This window comes from Manis javanica, chromosome 2 (assembly GCF_040802235.1).
Source record: "Manis javanica isolate MJ-LG chromosome 2, MJ_LKY, whole genome shotgun sequence".
Taxonomy (NCBI): Eukaryota; Metazoa; Chordata; class Mammalia; order Pholidota; family Manidae; genus Manis; species Manis javanica.
This window is the reverse complement of record NC_133157.1, coordinates 208,477,439-208,494,945: the sequence shown is the minus strand read 5'-3', so window position 1 is coordinate 208,494,945 and position 17,507 is coordinate 208,477,439.

Genomic DNA, 17,507 nt, shown 5'->3' with positions numbered 1-17,507 from the left:
AGTTGTCTTGAAGAACCAGGAGCCCTGCTGCTGACAGATTCCTGCTTTTCACAGAGGGCTCCCAGGTCGAATTCTCCAAGGCCCTCTCAGTGATGCTCTCTGCCTAGACCAGACTAATCACCATTGAAATCTTGGTTTTCTCAACCAATGTAAGTCTTCTCCAGGCACGTCAGTCCATTCTGCCTGAATCCACCCCTTTAGGAGTTTCTAGCATTCCTTTAAAGAGAACTGGGAGAAAAATTAATATTTTAGTGTAAATATTTTTAAAACCAAGTCACAGTAGAATTCACACACAGTCATAGGCAGTGTTCCATGTAGCGCTCTGGTCCGTCGTCCTCTTGGCCACGGTTCAGATGACCAGTTTTTAGGTCGACATAACATGTACTTGATTCTACTGAAAGGGACTTTTAATTATTTCAATGTCTCTTCTGCATTCAAATATTGTACAGTATCTCCGACAAATTGAGATATCTACATGTTTAGAGGAAAATGATAGGACCAAGCTTTAGAATTCATAAAATGTCCAAAAATATAATGGAATTTGATACCTTTTAAAAAATTCTTACTAGATCTGGCTCCTTTACACTACTGAAGCAGACCAGTTTTGCATAGAAAACTCTAAAATCGAAATGGACTTAAATTAGTCAAACTGAATTACTGAGTTCATGCAGACTATATATATGTACCTGTAACATCGTGATTGAATCCTGAGTCCAAATGTCTGTCCAGTAGGGCTTTGTTTTTGCCACACAAATCTGATCGAATTGTGTGGCAACCAGTTTTACATCACTATACCTGGATTATTCCATTAACTTAATTTGAATTAAATATATATAGTTTGCAAAAAGATTCAAATCAGTTCAGTTTAATCATTCAGATTGGTTTGTGTGTGTTTGTAAGATTAACTTCTGAGGAATCTCAATCATGGTAGGAATCATGAAAGAGTAAAAGCAGGAAAATTTGAAAGATTTTGAAAGATCCTGAAGAAAGAAGCAGGCACTTTCTCAATCAGTGTACAAATGTCAACCTTTGTTTAAACTAATACTACCTCCTCCCTGGTGTTGGTGTTCACTTAATATATGTGTGTTTAAGAAAATAAAAAATATGGGAAATTTGTCCAGCATATCAGAAATTTGTAAATGCTATATCTGGTATCCAGAACTTGGCAGTAAAAAGTTTCCTGTGTTCACTATCTCTCCCTTTTTTTAAGTTAACATTTTGAAAATGTAAAACCTCATACCTTGAGATATTCCTTAATTGGGTTCCCTTCCATTCATACATATTTTTCTCCCTTTATTAAAATCAGCTTTATCCCCAAATTACAGTATCTACAGGTATTTTCATTGGTACATAAGGTTAGCTGGAAAATGTATTTATATTATTTTTATTCAGAGCTGCCATTCACTTTTAGTAATTTCTACACCTGGAGATGAATAGCCCTGCATTTAAAGCCACACCCACAGGTATAATATGCTTAGTACTCTAAGCCAAGGATTTACCAGTAAATTGAACTGTTTAGCATAATCCTCATGATGTTCAGCTGCCTAGACATCAGGTAAACACCACTCAGCACACTAAGGAACTGTCCTTGACACTCTTTCCCACTCCCGCCTGTTTCCTCACCCCCTTTTCAAAAACCAAAAACTCTGTTATGAGTGTGTCTGAAAAAGACTTTAGCAACTTTCTGCTTGAAGTACGAAATGTCTGGCAATTTAAACTTTCATAGAGTACATTGTGTTGGACACTGGAATAATACTCTTTATTTTCATTTTCATCTGTGAAAAATGACTTTATTGTACTTGAAACATCTCTTTTGAATTTCTCCATTTGTGCCATTCACTAGTGGAAATAAATTGTATTATACCATGATCTACTGGCTTTTTAAAAAGCTGTTAAGTATGCACATTTTTGGTAGAGCTATTATCATTTGTATGTATATATTATATATACACATGAGTGCCTATATGTGTGTATAGATAGGTGGATGTATCTCATACTGTACATTAACATCAGGGCACTTAAGGTTCTGTTACTTGGTTATTTCTGTCCTCAGTTAAGGCAAGAATGCATGTGTTTCTTAAGAGTGAGTACTCTGGGTTGATATTTATGAAAAGATGGTCATTAGATGCTATCTTTTCTTTTTTAATACCCTCTTAGCACTTGTGTGGGTGGAAAGAAAGTTGGGTAAAATGTGGATCCATAAGTTGCAATGCAGTAAAATAGTACTGGGGAAGGAGCCAGTTAGTGTTTCCATGGGTCCGTATCATGATACAGTAAAAAATAAGTGATGCAGAGAGAAATGAACCATGGAAATTGAAAAACACTGCTGGCGATTCCTCTGTAAAGATGATAACCAATCACATAATCTTCATGTGCGCTATCTCTACATTTTTCTTAGTGATGCCATTGATCCTTGTACTTCCTGTACTCCATTAATACTAATAACTATTAATTTTGCTGAGGACCAAAACAGGCAAGAAAGGAATTACTGCTCAGGCATCTAAGGGTCCCCTAAACTAAAATCAACAGGCAGTGGCCACTGGGAGAGGGATGTGGTGTTGGCAGGGGGTTTTCTCTCTCCAGCTGCCTCTTCCTGCTTGCTAATAGTTCTTCATGCACCCTCTGCCCCTTCTGAGCCGCTACCGTATAAGCACAGATGTGGCCCAACACAGCAGCCCTTTCCTAGGAATTTTACATGGTCCTGCATATTTTTGTCCCATTCTCCCAATGTAAAGTGTCTAGTGTGTATTCAATTCAGGAAATCATATGTTTAAGTATATAAGTATATATGAATCTCTACTAGTGATGTAAGGAGGTTTCTGTTCTTTAGATAAACTTCTTCCTCTAAGGGGAAAAGTCACATCTTGAGTTGCCATATTTGAGCTGCTTACCAAAATACAGATCATTATTAAAGAAATACAAATTCGCTATTCTGTTTTTCCTCATCTAATGTGATAGGGCTCCCACCAGTTTGTAGCATTGCCTTTGAAAAGGCCCTCTGAGTTGGGAAGAACTGGAAGTTTCTCAGGCTCAGATTCCTTAAAATGATGAAGAGTGTGCTGTACATTTAGCAGACTTGCCTCTAGTGCACAGGGATTACTGATTGAAGTCTATTTTGCTGTGTGTCTGGTTTTGTTGTCTGAACTTTTACGAAATCACTACAATAGGTCTGCATTGGAAATGATTCTTTGTGAGAAACTAATTTTATTGAACACTGTCTAGAAAGAGAAATTGAAGCTGAGAACTCTTTCTTTATTGTGCATTTATAATTTCTACTGAATTCTGGTAGCCCTCTTTATAGTCACATTGACTAATTTTTCCCTCATTTATATTCAGATTTACAAAATCTCACCCATACAAGGGAAGAGAAACCATTTGGCCTAATGATAGTCTTCAGATCACAAGTTACCAAGAAAGGACTAACAGTTACCAAAGGGAAAGGGACTGGGGAGGATGGGTGGGAAAGGAGGGATAAGGGGGAAAAGGGGCGTTATGATTACCACACATAATGTGGGGGGGGCACGGGAAAAGCAGTATAGCAACCACAATGTTGTTCATGTAAGTGTATATTAATGATACCAAAAATAATAAAAATAAAATAGAAAAAAAAAAGAAATGATAAATGTGCCAGGTGGGGAACTGAAACTCATTACATTGCTGACGGGAGTGTAAAACGGTACAACTATTTTGGAAAACTCTTTAACAGATGCTTATCAAGTTAAATAAACATGTACTATGATAGAGTAAGTCCTTCCCTAGTTACCATTTACTCAAAAGAAATTATAACACTGGCACTCAGGAACTAGTACACAGCAGCTTTATGCATAATGGCCCAAAACTGTAAATAATACAAATATCTATCAATAAATTAATGTGTTATAGAATTATGGTATATTCACACAATGAAATACTATTCATCGTAATAAAAAGGTGTAGAGTACTGATACATGGCTGCAACACAGGTGACTATGGAGAGCATTATGTTCAGCCAAATCCAGAAACAAAATAGTACATACTATACAATTTCCCTAAATTCTCTAACAGGCAGAATTTGTCTAAAGTGATAGATCTATGGTTGTCTGGGGCTAGTAGGGGGCAAAAAAGGGGACGTGAATACAAAAGGAGCCACAGGAACTTCACAGGATGATAGAATGTTCTACATATTATTGGGATAGTGAATTATACAAGTGTACACTGTTCAAAACTCCAACTGTACACTTGTGGATGCATTTACTGCATGTAAGTCATACCTAAATCATATATATATTGTGCAAACTTATGAACAAAGTATGGAAGGATCTGTATGAAATGCTAATATTTCTCTCTTAAAGTAAGTAGGGCTGTGAAGAGCATTACCTGTTAGCCTAGACATCTGTATTACCTAAATTTTTGTATCAGTCACTCATAAATTTAAGAAATTTTGTTCTAAATTTGAGAAAAATAAAATAATATTTTAAAAACCACAACACATAGTCTAATTAGGGAGACTACCCAAATGTCTATTAGGAATTTTTTTTTAATCCACAAAAGACTAATGCATTTTTAAAAATTTCTATGTCAAAAAATTTGAATCAAACACAAGAATGGAAACATCCAGATTAAGGGTTAATTAAGGGTTAATATTCCTTAAATATATACATATTTAAATCACTCAGAAAGTACCTAATCCACCAATATATAAATGGTCAAAGGATATCAACATTCCATAAACAGGTAATATAAATAATTGGGAGGAGAAGTCAAAACCTGAAGCATAATGGGTGTAGTCATGAGTTTTCTGATTCTGTTTTCCTCTATCTCCTGGCTTTGGCCTAAGAGTTGCCTGAGTGACTATTTTGATAGTGCTGATGACAAGAAAACCCTGTGATCTGGAGATGGTGAGGAAATATGCTGGGGTTTTTTTCCTACTCTTTTTCCTCTTAGCACTAGACTTGCAGTGCCAGAGGAACAGAAAAACCCTGTGAGAAAAACCTTTCTCTCAGGCCAGAAAAGCTAGAAACAGGGCCTCTGTCGTCCAAACAGTATGAGGGGAATTGCCATTATGTTTTATTTCCTTTTCCCTCCTCTTTCTGCACTTTATGCAAGGACAGCCCCAGTTACGGGGAACTGTACAATGCAGAAGTCCAAAGGCATCTGTGTCTTTCTGATCAAAGTAACTGGGAAAGGCCACTGGAAACTGAAGAGAATGGGGGAAATCATGGAGAAGAAAAAACTGGAAAAGACATCCCTATTCTGGGCATAAAGTAATACAAATAACAACTTGTGTTTGTTTAAAATAGACTCAGAAAGTATAGGAAAGGTTATGAGAAAGAGAACTAATAATGTATGATATATACTACTGCCTAAGTCCTAGACTATCACTGAGAGACAAAGCACAGGGCAAATGCAAAGAGCACAGGGAAAGTTTTGAAAGTAGAACTGGTATTAGAACCACCACCCACAGAAGGTGAGACAGAACGTGTCATCTACACTGGTTGGTGTCTGCTAAAACAAACAAATCAACCTTCTCCAGAAGATGCAAACATGACTCAGAAATGACAATATCATATTCAAAATGACCAGAATAAAATCCAAAATTTACTGCACATGCTAAAACAAACAACACACACACACACCACTGGAGAATGTGGCAAATTCTCAAGGGAAAGAAAGGACAGATGCCTATTTTGAGATGCCTAATGTTGGAATTATCACGTAAGACTTTAAAGCAGCTATTATAACCATAGCAAATGCGGTAATGGTTAACACTCTTGAAATAATTGGAAAGACTGAAGTTCTTAGCAAAAAAATAAAAACTATAAAAGAAGATCCACATCGAGAAATTTAGAACTGAAAACTATAATTACCAGAAATTACAAAATAAATTGCATGGGCTAAACCACTGAACAGAGATAATAGAAGGGTTTGTAAACTTGAAGATAACAGAGCAGCAGAAATTATCTACACTGAAGAAAAGACAGGAAAAAACATTGGAAAAAATGAATACATCCTTAGAAACTTGTGGGACAGTATCAAACTGTCTAAATTTCACATTATAGGTGTTATATAAAGGAATAGAAAATTTTATTTTTTTAGAGAAAATAATTCTTACTAAAAGCAGGAAAGAGCCCAGATTTGACAAAAACATAAATTTAGAGATTGAAGATGCTCAGCAAGACCCAAACAGAGCAAATTCAAAAGAGTGTAGGCCTGATAAGGCCTAAAATTAAAATCAGTAACAAACAGTTAGGCCAGATAAGGCCTAGACATGTCATAATGCTAAAAAGCAAAGATAAACTAAAATTTGAATGATCACAGATTTCTCATGAAATACAATAGAGGCCACAGAATGTTGAATGATTAAGGTGAGGAAAGGAAAGAACTGCCAACCCAGAAGAGAATCCTTTATCTATGCAAAAGTCTTGTAGAATGAATGCAAAAAATGGAGAGAGGGAGAGAGAGAGAGAGAGAGAGAGAGAGGAGAGAGAGAAAGACTTAGATGAAGGAAAGCTATTTTACATTTCAGGGAAATGTAAAATATTAAACAAAAGACAGCTGAAGGTTAAATTAATACTACATGAAGTATTCAGAGCTTCAGAGCTAGGAAAATTACAAGGAGAAGAGAGAGACATTACATAATGTCATGATTCCATTCATCAGATTATTTAGGCCTGCTCTAATTTTTATTATGTCCTTCCTTCTACTGACTGTGGGCCTCATTTGTTCTGCTTTTTTCTAGATTTGTTAATTGTGACTTTAGACTGCTCATATTGGATTTTCCTTCTTTCCTGAGGCAGACCTGTATTGCAATATACTTCCCTCTTAACATGGCTTTTGCTGCATCCCACAGATTTTGCAGTGTTGAATTAGTGTTGTCATTTGCTCCATGTATTGCTTGATCTGTTTTTATTTGGCCTTTGATCCATTGATTATTTAGGAGCATGTTGTTAAGCCTCCATGGGTTTGTGGCTTTTTCATTTTCTTTGAGTAATTTATTTCTAGTTTTATACCTTGGTGTCTGAGAAGCTGGTTCAATTTCAATATTTTTGAATTTACTGAGGCTCTTTTTTGTGGCCTAGTATATGGTCTATTCTTAAAAATGTTCCATGTGCACCTGAGAGGAATGTGTATCCTGTGGCTTTTGGGTGGAGTATTCTGTAGATATCTGTTAGGTCCATCTGTTCTAATGTGTTGTTCAGTGCCTCTGGCTCCTTAGTTATTTTCTGTCTGGTTGATCTGTACTTTGGAGTGAGTGGTATGTTGAAGTCTCCTAAAATGAATGCATTGCATTCTATTTCCTCTTTTAATTCTGTTAGTATTTGTTTCACACTTGTAGGTGCTGCTGTGTTGTGTGCATAGATATTTATAATGGTTATATTCTCTTGTTGGGTTGACCCCTTTATTATTATGTAATGTCCTTTTTTGTTTCTTGTGAATTTCTGTGTTTTGAAGTTTACTTTGTCTGATACAAGTACTGTAATTCCTGCTTTTTTCTCCCTATTAGATGCATGAAATACCATTTTCCACCCCTTTACTTTCAGCCTGTGTATGTCTTTGGGTTTGAAGTGAGTCTCTTGTAGGCAGCATATAGACAGCTCTTGTTTTGTTATCCATTCAGTGACTTTATGTCTTTGGATTAGTATATTCAAACCATTTATGTTTAGGGTGATTATCAATAGGTATGTACTTATTGCCATTGCAGGCTTTAGATTCGTGGTTACCAAAGGTTCAAGGGTAACTTCCTTACTATCTAAGAGTCTAACTAAACTCACTAAATATGCTCTTACAAACACAATCTTAAGGTTGGTTTTTTTTCTCTTCCTTTTTCTTCATCCTCCATTCTTTATATATTAGGTATCATATTCTGTACTCTTTTTCTATCCCTTAACCTACATTGGGGTAGTTGATTTCATTTTGCATTTCCTCAGTAATTAATTGTTCTTCTTTCTTTACTGTGGTTTTATTACCACTGGTGACAGCTATTTAGCCTTAGGAACACTTCCATCTATAGGAGTCCCTCAAAAATACACTGCAAAGACAGTTTGTGGGAGGTAAATTCTCTCAGCTTTTGCTGATCTGGAAATCGTTTGATCTCTCCTTCAATATTAAATGATTATCTTGCTAGGTAGAGTATCTTGGTTCCAGGCCCTTCTGCTTCAATGCACTAAGTACATCATTCCACTTCCTTCTGGCCTGTAAGGTTTCTGCTGAGTAGTCTGCTGATAGCCTGATGGATTTTCCTTTGTATGTGATCTTTTTTCTCTCTCTGGCTTCTTTTAATACTCTGTCCTATCCCTTGATCTTTGCCATTTTAAATATTATATGTTTTGGTGTTGTCTATCTTGGCTCCCTTGTGTTGAGAGATCTGTGCACCTCCACAGCCTGAGAGACTATCTCCTTCCCCAGATTGGGGAAGTTTTCAGCAATTACCACCTCAAAGACACTTTGCCTTTTTCTCTCTTCTTCTTCTGGTACCCCTCTAATATGAATATTGTTCCATTTGGATTGGTCACACAGTTCTCTCAATATTCTTTCATTCCTAAAGATCCTTTTTCTGTGCCCCAGCTTCTTTGTATTCCTCTTCTCCACATTCTTTTTCATTTATCCTCTCCTCCACCATACCTAATCCACTTTTAAATCCCCCTATTGTACTCTGTAATGAATGGATCTCTGTGCTGATTTCTTTCCTGAGTTCTTGAATGTTTTTCTGTATGTCCATGGTCATGTTTATGATTTTCTTTTGGAATCTCTTTCAGGAAGGTTGATGAGTTTTTTCATTTTCACTTGACCCTTTTACTGGTGTTTTGGGGATTTTGGTTTGAACCAGGCTCCTTTGACATTTCATATTTGTATGTGGCACCCTCTAGTACCCAGAAAGTCTACTCTCTGGAGCTGCTTAGCCCATGGAGCAATGTTGGCAGTCACAGGGGGGTAGCGCTGGTGGCTGAGGATTGGGAGGAGCTGTTTCCTGCTTCCCAGCTACTGTGCCTCTCTCCACAAACAGACCAGTGGGCCAAGCACACAGGTGTGACCCTCTGTGCTTTGCCTTTGTAGCTGTTGTAGGCAGGGCCTCCCTTGGCTGGACTGATGCCAGGGAATGGGCAGCTGGTTTGCAAGCTAGTTCCAGCTAGCCAGTAGGTGCAGTAGGCTGCATATCATGGTGGAAGGCTTCGGAGTTGTGTAGCCAGCCAGGGGGATGGAGCGCCTGAAGTTCCTGAAAAGTTCCCAGCCTGCTGGGCAGAGTGCATCTGGACAATTTTGTCTACCTGTCCTTTTTCTTGAGCAGCAAGCCCTGTGCAATCCTTGTCCATTTAGTAGCCCTCTCACTGTTAGGAAGTCTCTCATACTGCCTCCCTTTCTTTGGTCCCAGAGCAGCCAGATGTGGATCTCTGTTTTCCACAAGCAGCTGGAATCTCACTCTCCAAGTATTCCACCTGCCTTAGCTTTCAAACCCCACTAATCTCCAGAGCACAATGCAATATAGGTTTGTGCTCCCACAGCAGATCTCCAGGACTGGGTGTTCAGGAGTCCTCCACCCTCTTCCCCTACATTTCTCTTCCTTCTGATAGTGAGCTGGGGTGGAAGAAGTGCATGTGTTCCCCCAGTTCATGGCTTTGGTATGTTACCCTTTTTCAGATCTGTTTTTTTCCTCCATGTGTAGGCAGTCTAGTGCTGCCTTCTTTCTTGTTGATCTTTTAGGGTTAGTTGTATTAACTATATTTTCATATTATATGTGGTTTTGGGAGGAGGCCGCTGTCTCACCTCTCACATCGTCATGTTTAATCTGATCTACCTGACGTAACCACTGTTACATGATAAAAGTATCAAGTTATCAGGACGTAATTCCATATCTGCTGGTTCCCGACTCAGCACTTGATATTTTACCTATTATATAAATATTTCTCCCTTTCCCCAATTGATTTGCTAGTTCTGGGGAACAGATACCCTAACATCAAAATGTCATCTTGGTTAATTTTGAAATAGTCACAAATTAGAATAAATACATTAGTAATACTGGTCAACTACCTCTTTTTCCATTGCAGCCTGATGTTTCTTGATAAGTTTCTTCATTTTTGCAGCAAAGTTGTTACACTGAGTTTCAAGATCTTTGTCTAATCTGAGGCGATGCTCATCCATCTCAACCGTTAGCTTATCTTCCAGATTCACCAGCTGTTTCTGATGTTGCTGTGTCACTGTCTTACAGCCAGACATTTGTTCTCTGAGCTGAGTTTCCTGCTCATGTTCTGGCATTTGCCTTGTAACCTCCAACAATGGAGAGGAAAGAATGAAATAAAGCAAAACCTTTTTCTTTCAAAACCATCTCAGACCAGTCTACTATCAACTAAGTAGGTAATTCATGTAGGAGATCCCAATCAACAGCTTCTAATAAAACTTCATCTGAAAAAGCAGACAAGCTAGCTGGCTCTAAAATTTAAATGGAAATGTAAAGGACCTAGAATAGCAAAAATTTTGAGGGGGGATAAAAAGTTGGTAGATTTAAATTCTGTAATCTAAACAGTGTGGTATTGGTATAAGGACAGGCTGAACAGAGCAAAGGAATACAGTAAAATCTGGAAACAGACCCACATATATTCAGTCAATTGATTTGCTACCAAAAAATCAAGTTAATTCAAAGAGGAAAGGAAAGTTTTTAATAAATCCTGCTGTAACAACTTGTTCTCTGTATTCAAAATAAATAAATGCTTAATCATGCTGTATATAGAAATTAATTTGAAAAGGTCACTTGACCTAAACCTAAAATCCAGAATCATACAGCAGAAGAAAACACAGAATATTGTCATGACCTTGGGGTCAGCAAATATTTCTTGAGTAGGACACAAAAAACACTGACTATAATGAAAAAAATGTACAAACTGGATTGTTAGAGACAAAATTCACATAATGTATGAATAATCATTTAAAGGAGAAAATTCAGTAGTATTTAGTATATACATGATGTTCTGCAAGACTGCCCATATCTAGTTACAAAACATACATAATGCTTTAGAAGAAACCCTATATATTTTAAGCAGTTGCTCCCCCATCTCCCCTTCTGGTAATCACCAATCTATTTTCTGTCTATGGTTTATCTATTTTGGATATTTCATATAATATGTGACCTGTTGTGTCTGGCTTCTTTCACCTAGCATGTTTCCAAGATTCATCCATATTGTATAGGATGTATCAGTACTACATTCCTCTTTATAGCTGAATAATATTCCACTATAGGCTCATACCCTCATTTGTTTATCCATTTATTTGTTGCTGGACCTCTGTGTTGTTTCCACCTTTTGGCTATTGTGAATACTGCTGTTACTTTATAGATACTGAAAAAGGAGCCAGGTGTTGAGGCTATGATTATTCCTTTTTTTCTCCCCATACATTTACCTCTCCATGTGATTTCCCTCCATACTTTCTTCTGTGATTTCCCCACTCCAACTATGTGGACATTTTGCCACCATACCCCTCCCTTTTTATATGCCTAAGAAAAGTTAGTACACACACACAAAATTATAAACCAATCTCCTTGGAGAGCAAGAGTTAGATGAAATAATAACAGCTCCAATCAGTCAATATATAATAAGAATAACATGAATTATCAAGAAGGATGAATTTCAAGAAGATAAGGATAATGTAACATTAGAAAACTGGTTAATATTAATGAAGTCTATTTCATAGATCAAAGGAGAAAAATAGGACCATCCTAGTTTTTAAAGTCTTAGTAAACTGAATCTTGAGGAATACTTCCTTTGCATGATAAAAATTTATATTTAATTAACACTTATTGAGAAAAAGCATATGCACGGCATTGTATAATGTTTTAGTGATTCAAACATTAAATAAGGCAAATACTGCTCTGAAGAGCCTAAAACTTGTGGTATTGCTCACAAAACATTCAGTCTCCTTTTCTGCAGCAGACTATCTCACACCTGGGAGTTAATCCAAAGGAAGTAATTCAAATTAAGATACTTTCATAAGTTCATTGCAGTGTTATTTTTAGGAGCAAAATTTCTTAACCTTAATGTCCCATAATAGGGGAATACTTGTGGAAATTTCTTCACATTAACTCAATGGACTATGATGCATCCATTAATAAGTTTCCTTCAGTACCCACAATGTGCCAGCAAGCTAGCACATAGACTAAATTAGTTCAAAGGCCCTGCAGTAATATTGAACTCTATATGTGAAGTAAAATAAGTTGCACAAAGTATAACAGAGTTTTCCAACTGCCGCGTCACTGACATTTTGGATCAGGTAATGCTTCCATGGGGGCCAGGGGTTTGTCCTGCACACTGCAGGATATTTCACAGTCTCCCTGACCTTCACCAGTGGGCCAGCACACCCTCCTGCTTGGTTTTGGTAACTGATACCGTCCCCACATGTTGCCACATGTCCCCTGGGGGGCAGGCTTGCTTTGGTCAAGTATATTGTGTATTTGACATATAACACAATACTCTATAAATAGTTTGATTACAACTATGTAAAAACCAATATTGAAAAGAATAAAAATTGGGAGAAACAATGAGGAAGTATTACTTGCCACAATTATTTGAGGTAAGGCAGGGATATGGGACAAGCATCAAGATTAAATTTCCTAAAAATGCTGAGATAGAAATAGTATAGTAAGAACAGGAGGAACTGTATGTTAAGGCTAAGATTCCATTTTTTTTTTAGAAACGTGGGAGTTAGGAGGTGAGATTCCTAATGTATTTTATGGTAATCATTCAATAACCTACCCTATCTTAGGGCAGGGCAAGTAGTTCTAAATGATATGTCCCCATTGCTTGAGGGTAACCACTACCTTGGAGAAGAACAGGATTAAGAAATTCCCTGTGTTAAGTTTATCTCACAGAATATCTAGAAGATAGACTATAGATGAGGACACTCACCAGAGATAGACATCATGAGACCACATGTCAAGCCTGCACCACCTAACCCCACCTCCCTGTGCCCCAGTCTTGAAAGCCTTAAAAGACAGAATCCTAAGCCTTTAAGTCTGCCTCCTCTCTGAGGTTGCCCACACTCTCCTTTCTTCAAGTGTGTATTTTTTGTCTTAAATAAAAGACATCTCACCACTCAACTTATTGTGTCTTGTCTTCATGCTCTCCCAGTAGTAAGTGTTTTGGTTACTTGGCTATTTCATTCTATTTTCCAGACTGAAGTACATGTCTTCATTCTGTCTCTGTTCACTCTAGACAAGAAAGGAAAGGCTACTGAGATTTCTGATTTGGGCTTACAAGTTACCGTCACCTGGGTGACCAGGACAGGACTGCAACTGTATGATCATGCTCTTTAGTAGCCTGCCTGAAAATCTTTGACTTTTGGAAGCTCTTAGAACATAATCTCAGTCCATCCAATGATCCATGGCTCCCCCAAATCCTGGGGTGGTAGGGCCTTTGTTCCCACACTGTGCAGATTCAAGCAGACACTGGACGTCAGGGGAGCCTGGCTTCACGAGTTAGCAAGGGATTTGCCTTATGCTGAGCAGGAATTCAGTGAGTATCCCTTTCCTCCCTCTGCTCTTCCTTGATCTCTATTGCCTGCAGGGCGGCTGCATTCACTACTATTCTCACTTTAATGAGTTCTTTCCTTACCTACACTCCTTCGACCTCTTTGAGAATTCTTTCTTGTTCAGAGTCAACAGCCCTCCCCACCCAACACCCCTAACCTCCTGTCCCTCCAAATCCCCCCCTGTCCAGGTTGAGGTTTCACCTAGTACTCAGGGAGAAACCTCACCAGAAGCAGCTTCCAGACAGCGTATTAATAGAATTCTGATTGCAATTCCCTTCCTCAATTTTCTAATCATTTTAGCGGTAAACAGTGCATTTTTAAGATGTACTTTCTAAACAGTCCAGTTTAGGAAGAGCTCTCAGCCTAAGGATACTAGCAATATTCTCTGGCAGTACCACTTCTCCCTGGTGGGCTGATGTGTGGTTCTTCATTTCCTTTATGCCTTCCCTGAGTCCTAGCACTCTGCAGAGGCCTTGGCTAGCTGCACATCTCCCTGTGTGTGTGTATCAAGATCATCCACTTCTGCTTGTAGCCATTTCCAAATGACTGTAATTTCTGGTGCACCTTTGATATCAACCATGATGATTAATTCTATGTGCCAACTTGACTGGGCAATGGAGCACCCAAATGTTTGGGAAAATCTTATTCTGGGTGTTTCTGTGAGGGTGTTTGGGGATGAAATTAACATTTACATCAGTAGATTGACTAAAGCAGACTGTGTAATGTGTGTGAGCCTCAACCAATCAGTTGAAGTCCTACTTAGAACAAAAAGTCTGACCGCCACCTGAGTAAGAGAGGATTTTTTCATTTGACAATCTTGAACTAGGACATCAGTGCTCTTTCTGTCTTGGACTCCAACAGAAACATTGGCTTTTTCTAGGTTTCAAGTATTTGAACTCAGACTGAAAACTAAACCATCAGCTTTTCTGGATCCCCAGCTTGCAAAATCACTCTGCAGATCTCAGGACTTGTCAGTCTCTGTAATTGCATGAGCAAATTCCTTACAAGAAATTATATATATGTTTGTTCTTCTCTGCAGAACACTAGCTTATACACCAAAAAAAGGTTTACCTCCAGGCCCAAGGACTGGGCCTTTCCAGAAAAAGTCCATGAGATGATGTCACCAGCCTTGTAAATTCATCAGAATCAAACACAAGACTCACTACTCTGGTTTCCACACCTAGTTCTCAAAAGGCTTTGACCCTGGACTGGCTACCATGTTGGTTAGCCCTACTCAGATCTGACCTTTCTCAATGCGCAAACCCACAGTGACCTTCTCCTTTGATTCTTCTTTTACTCTAAAGACATGGTTTTGGCAAACTCTCCATATATACCCTAGAAACAACTACAACTTGCCTGTGTACTGTCTTCACTTCACCTTCAGTGCTGGAAGCCGATAGAGATTGGCAATGTCCTTGCCCTGCTATGTGACTGAGAGAGGACAACTCTGTCTAGCTCATTGAGCATTTTTGGAAATGCAGCAAAAATGTATTCTGACTGATGCCTTTGCTCAAAAAGTGGCCCCTGTGACTAGATGTTGCTTTACCACCTGGTGATGGGGAAGGAGTTAGACAGGGCACAGCATATACCAACACAGCCAATCACCCAGGGGCACTGGAGCCTCAGGATGCCCAGGAGCTTTTGGGGGCAGGAGAACTTGCTTCAAGGTTCCAAATATCCAAGTGTTCCTGGAATATGTTACCTTGTGACATGGACCAGGAAGGAGTCTGGATTTAAATGATGAAATTATGGGATCATGGGACTGAAGATATTGCTCTTCGCAGAACCAAAAGAATTCTGACCAGGGTCATGTTGCTGAAGCAGACAGACTGAGTAATGAAGGAAAACAAACTTAGTCAATCATGCTTAGTTTTCTCCTTGTCTCACCTATTCAAACTATTTTGTAGGGTGTTTGCAAGAATCAAATGAAATAATAATAACAATAATAGAAAATACTTACATAGAACTTAATACATGCTAGGCATTGTTTAAAGCACTTTACATGCATTAACTTGTAACAGTGGTAAAACATTAAAACTTATAAAAATCACTCTGTGAAGGTAATATGCGATTATTAGAAATAAAATTACTTCTTATTGTTCTCATGCCCTTTTGCATGGGAAATTATATCCAGAGCAGGTTCTTGCTATAACGAGATATTGCTGTGACCACTGAGGTAGTAATGGTGACCAGGAAACAAATGATCTAGCCAGGCAGATGGGACAAGCTATACTAACTCTAGGAAGCCTCGTGGCCTTACCCACACGATATACTCTGCCTTCCCCAGCAGAAGCGCACGACACTGACAAGCTGCCTAATGCACAGCTGTCAAACCTTAAATCGCCCAGGTTGTCGTTTCTGACTATCCTCATCAGCCCATTACTCTCTGTCCTACAGAAGCCACATGGCCTTATCTTTCCTTCCTTTATTTTTGATTGCATCTCCCAAGTACTGACCATATTTCCCAAGCTTTGATCTCCAAACTGATCAGACACAGTGGCACCAAACAAAAGAGAGAACTGGTTCCTCGTTACTTGACTCAATCAAGTCTGTTTATTGAACTGCGTGGCTCAAGACTGAAAAGTCACTCACTTTCAAAAGGAGAGTTGAAGATTTATGTCTGTTGCTAAAGAAAAGAGATGAGCAGAGCAGTGTGCAGACTGGCCTGTCCCCCAGGCTCCTGCCCTGTGATTAAGGTGATTATTCATCAGTCCTAGGGTCCAGTTATTGTCTCAAGATAATTATCCACAGAGCATTTCCCACTCTCCAAAGTGTTGTGGTTTGGGTGATAAGTCATGTGGTCGCTCCATCTATGATCCTCTCTGGGATGCTGCATCCGGGGGTGGTGCAGACACACTGAGAGTGGGGGCTGGAGGACCAGAGCACTAAACCCGGCTCCACCACTGGCTCCAGGGGCTTAGGCAGCTCCTTTCCCCTCTTGGATCCTCAGCTTTCCTGTCTGCAAAATGGACACGTTTCCTGCTGATGTCTTCACAGATGTGGTGAGGAATAAGTGGCATATTGGTGTGAAAGCACTTGATCAGCTTTGGAGCACTAAATTTAGATGCAAGATCTTTTTAGGATGACACTATAGATCGGGAGCCCATAATTTTTTTCTATTATCCAATAACTTACTTGGAGGTTTTTCTGTTATGCAGTTGAGAAGAATCCATTTTAGAATAGAGACTACCATCGGGAACAAATGACTTGTCTACACCTGACATTGTGCAGATCTCATACTGTAAGGTTTCCCACCTTTTGCAAATTCTGTCTCCTTCCCATTCCCACCCTAATAAAGGGTCACCATGGAATTCATCCCAAAACAACATGGCTGATATTTTTGCATACTATCAAAGAACTTGATGGTCCAAATGCTTTGTGAAGATGTACATTCTTGGTCACTGGGCCTGAAGTTTTCTAGGATCTTTATTCTTCTGTGGCGAAGAAAAGTCTGAACACTGGTTGCTAAAATTCAGGGATCTGACTGCACAAATTTCCTAATAGAATTGTCTTCTAATGCCAAATTCTGTGTTCACCTTTTCACCTTATAGGAAAGGAGTTCTGACTTCCTGTAATGATGTGATGTGCTTCTCTGGGCAGGTCTGCTAAGATCTAGTACCCATTAGGTTTCACTACTGAGAAGGGGTCAGCATCCATGGCAAAAATTCCTAGGTTTGCTTGCCAGAAACAGGTAAGTACCCAGGGCATTGGCTCTATTTTATCTGGGCATTTTCTGAAGACTTAGTGGCTCAGTGCCATGAGAGATGTCATTTGCCACCCTACAAACTTTGCAGAGGAAGTAAACTTGGAGGGCAGAACAATGAGGAATAAGTCAGAGAGGAGCCTGTCCTTAGACCTTCCAGGATGTGATTCTAAGGAGCCAGTTCTTGGGATTTCCTCTGCAAGCAGGGGAAATCCAGTGAATGAGCTCACAAGCTTTAAAGATAGCCTCTCTAATTAAATTACTTCCTGCTCTCCTTCTTTGATATGAAAGGGAATGAAGAAGAAAGAAAACT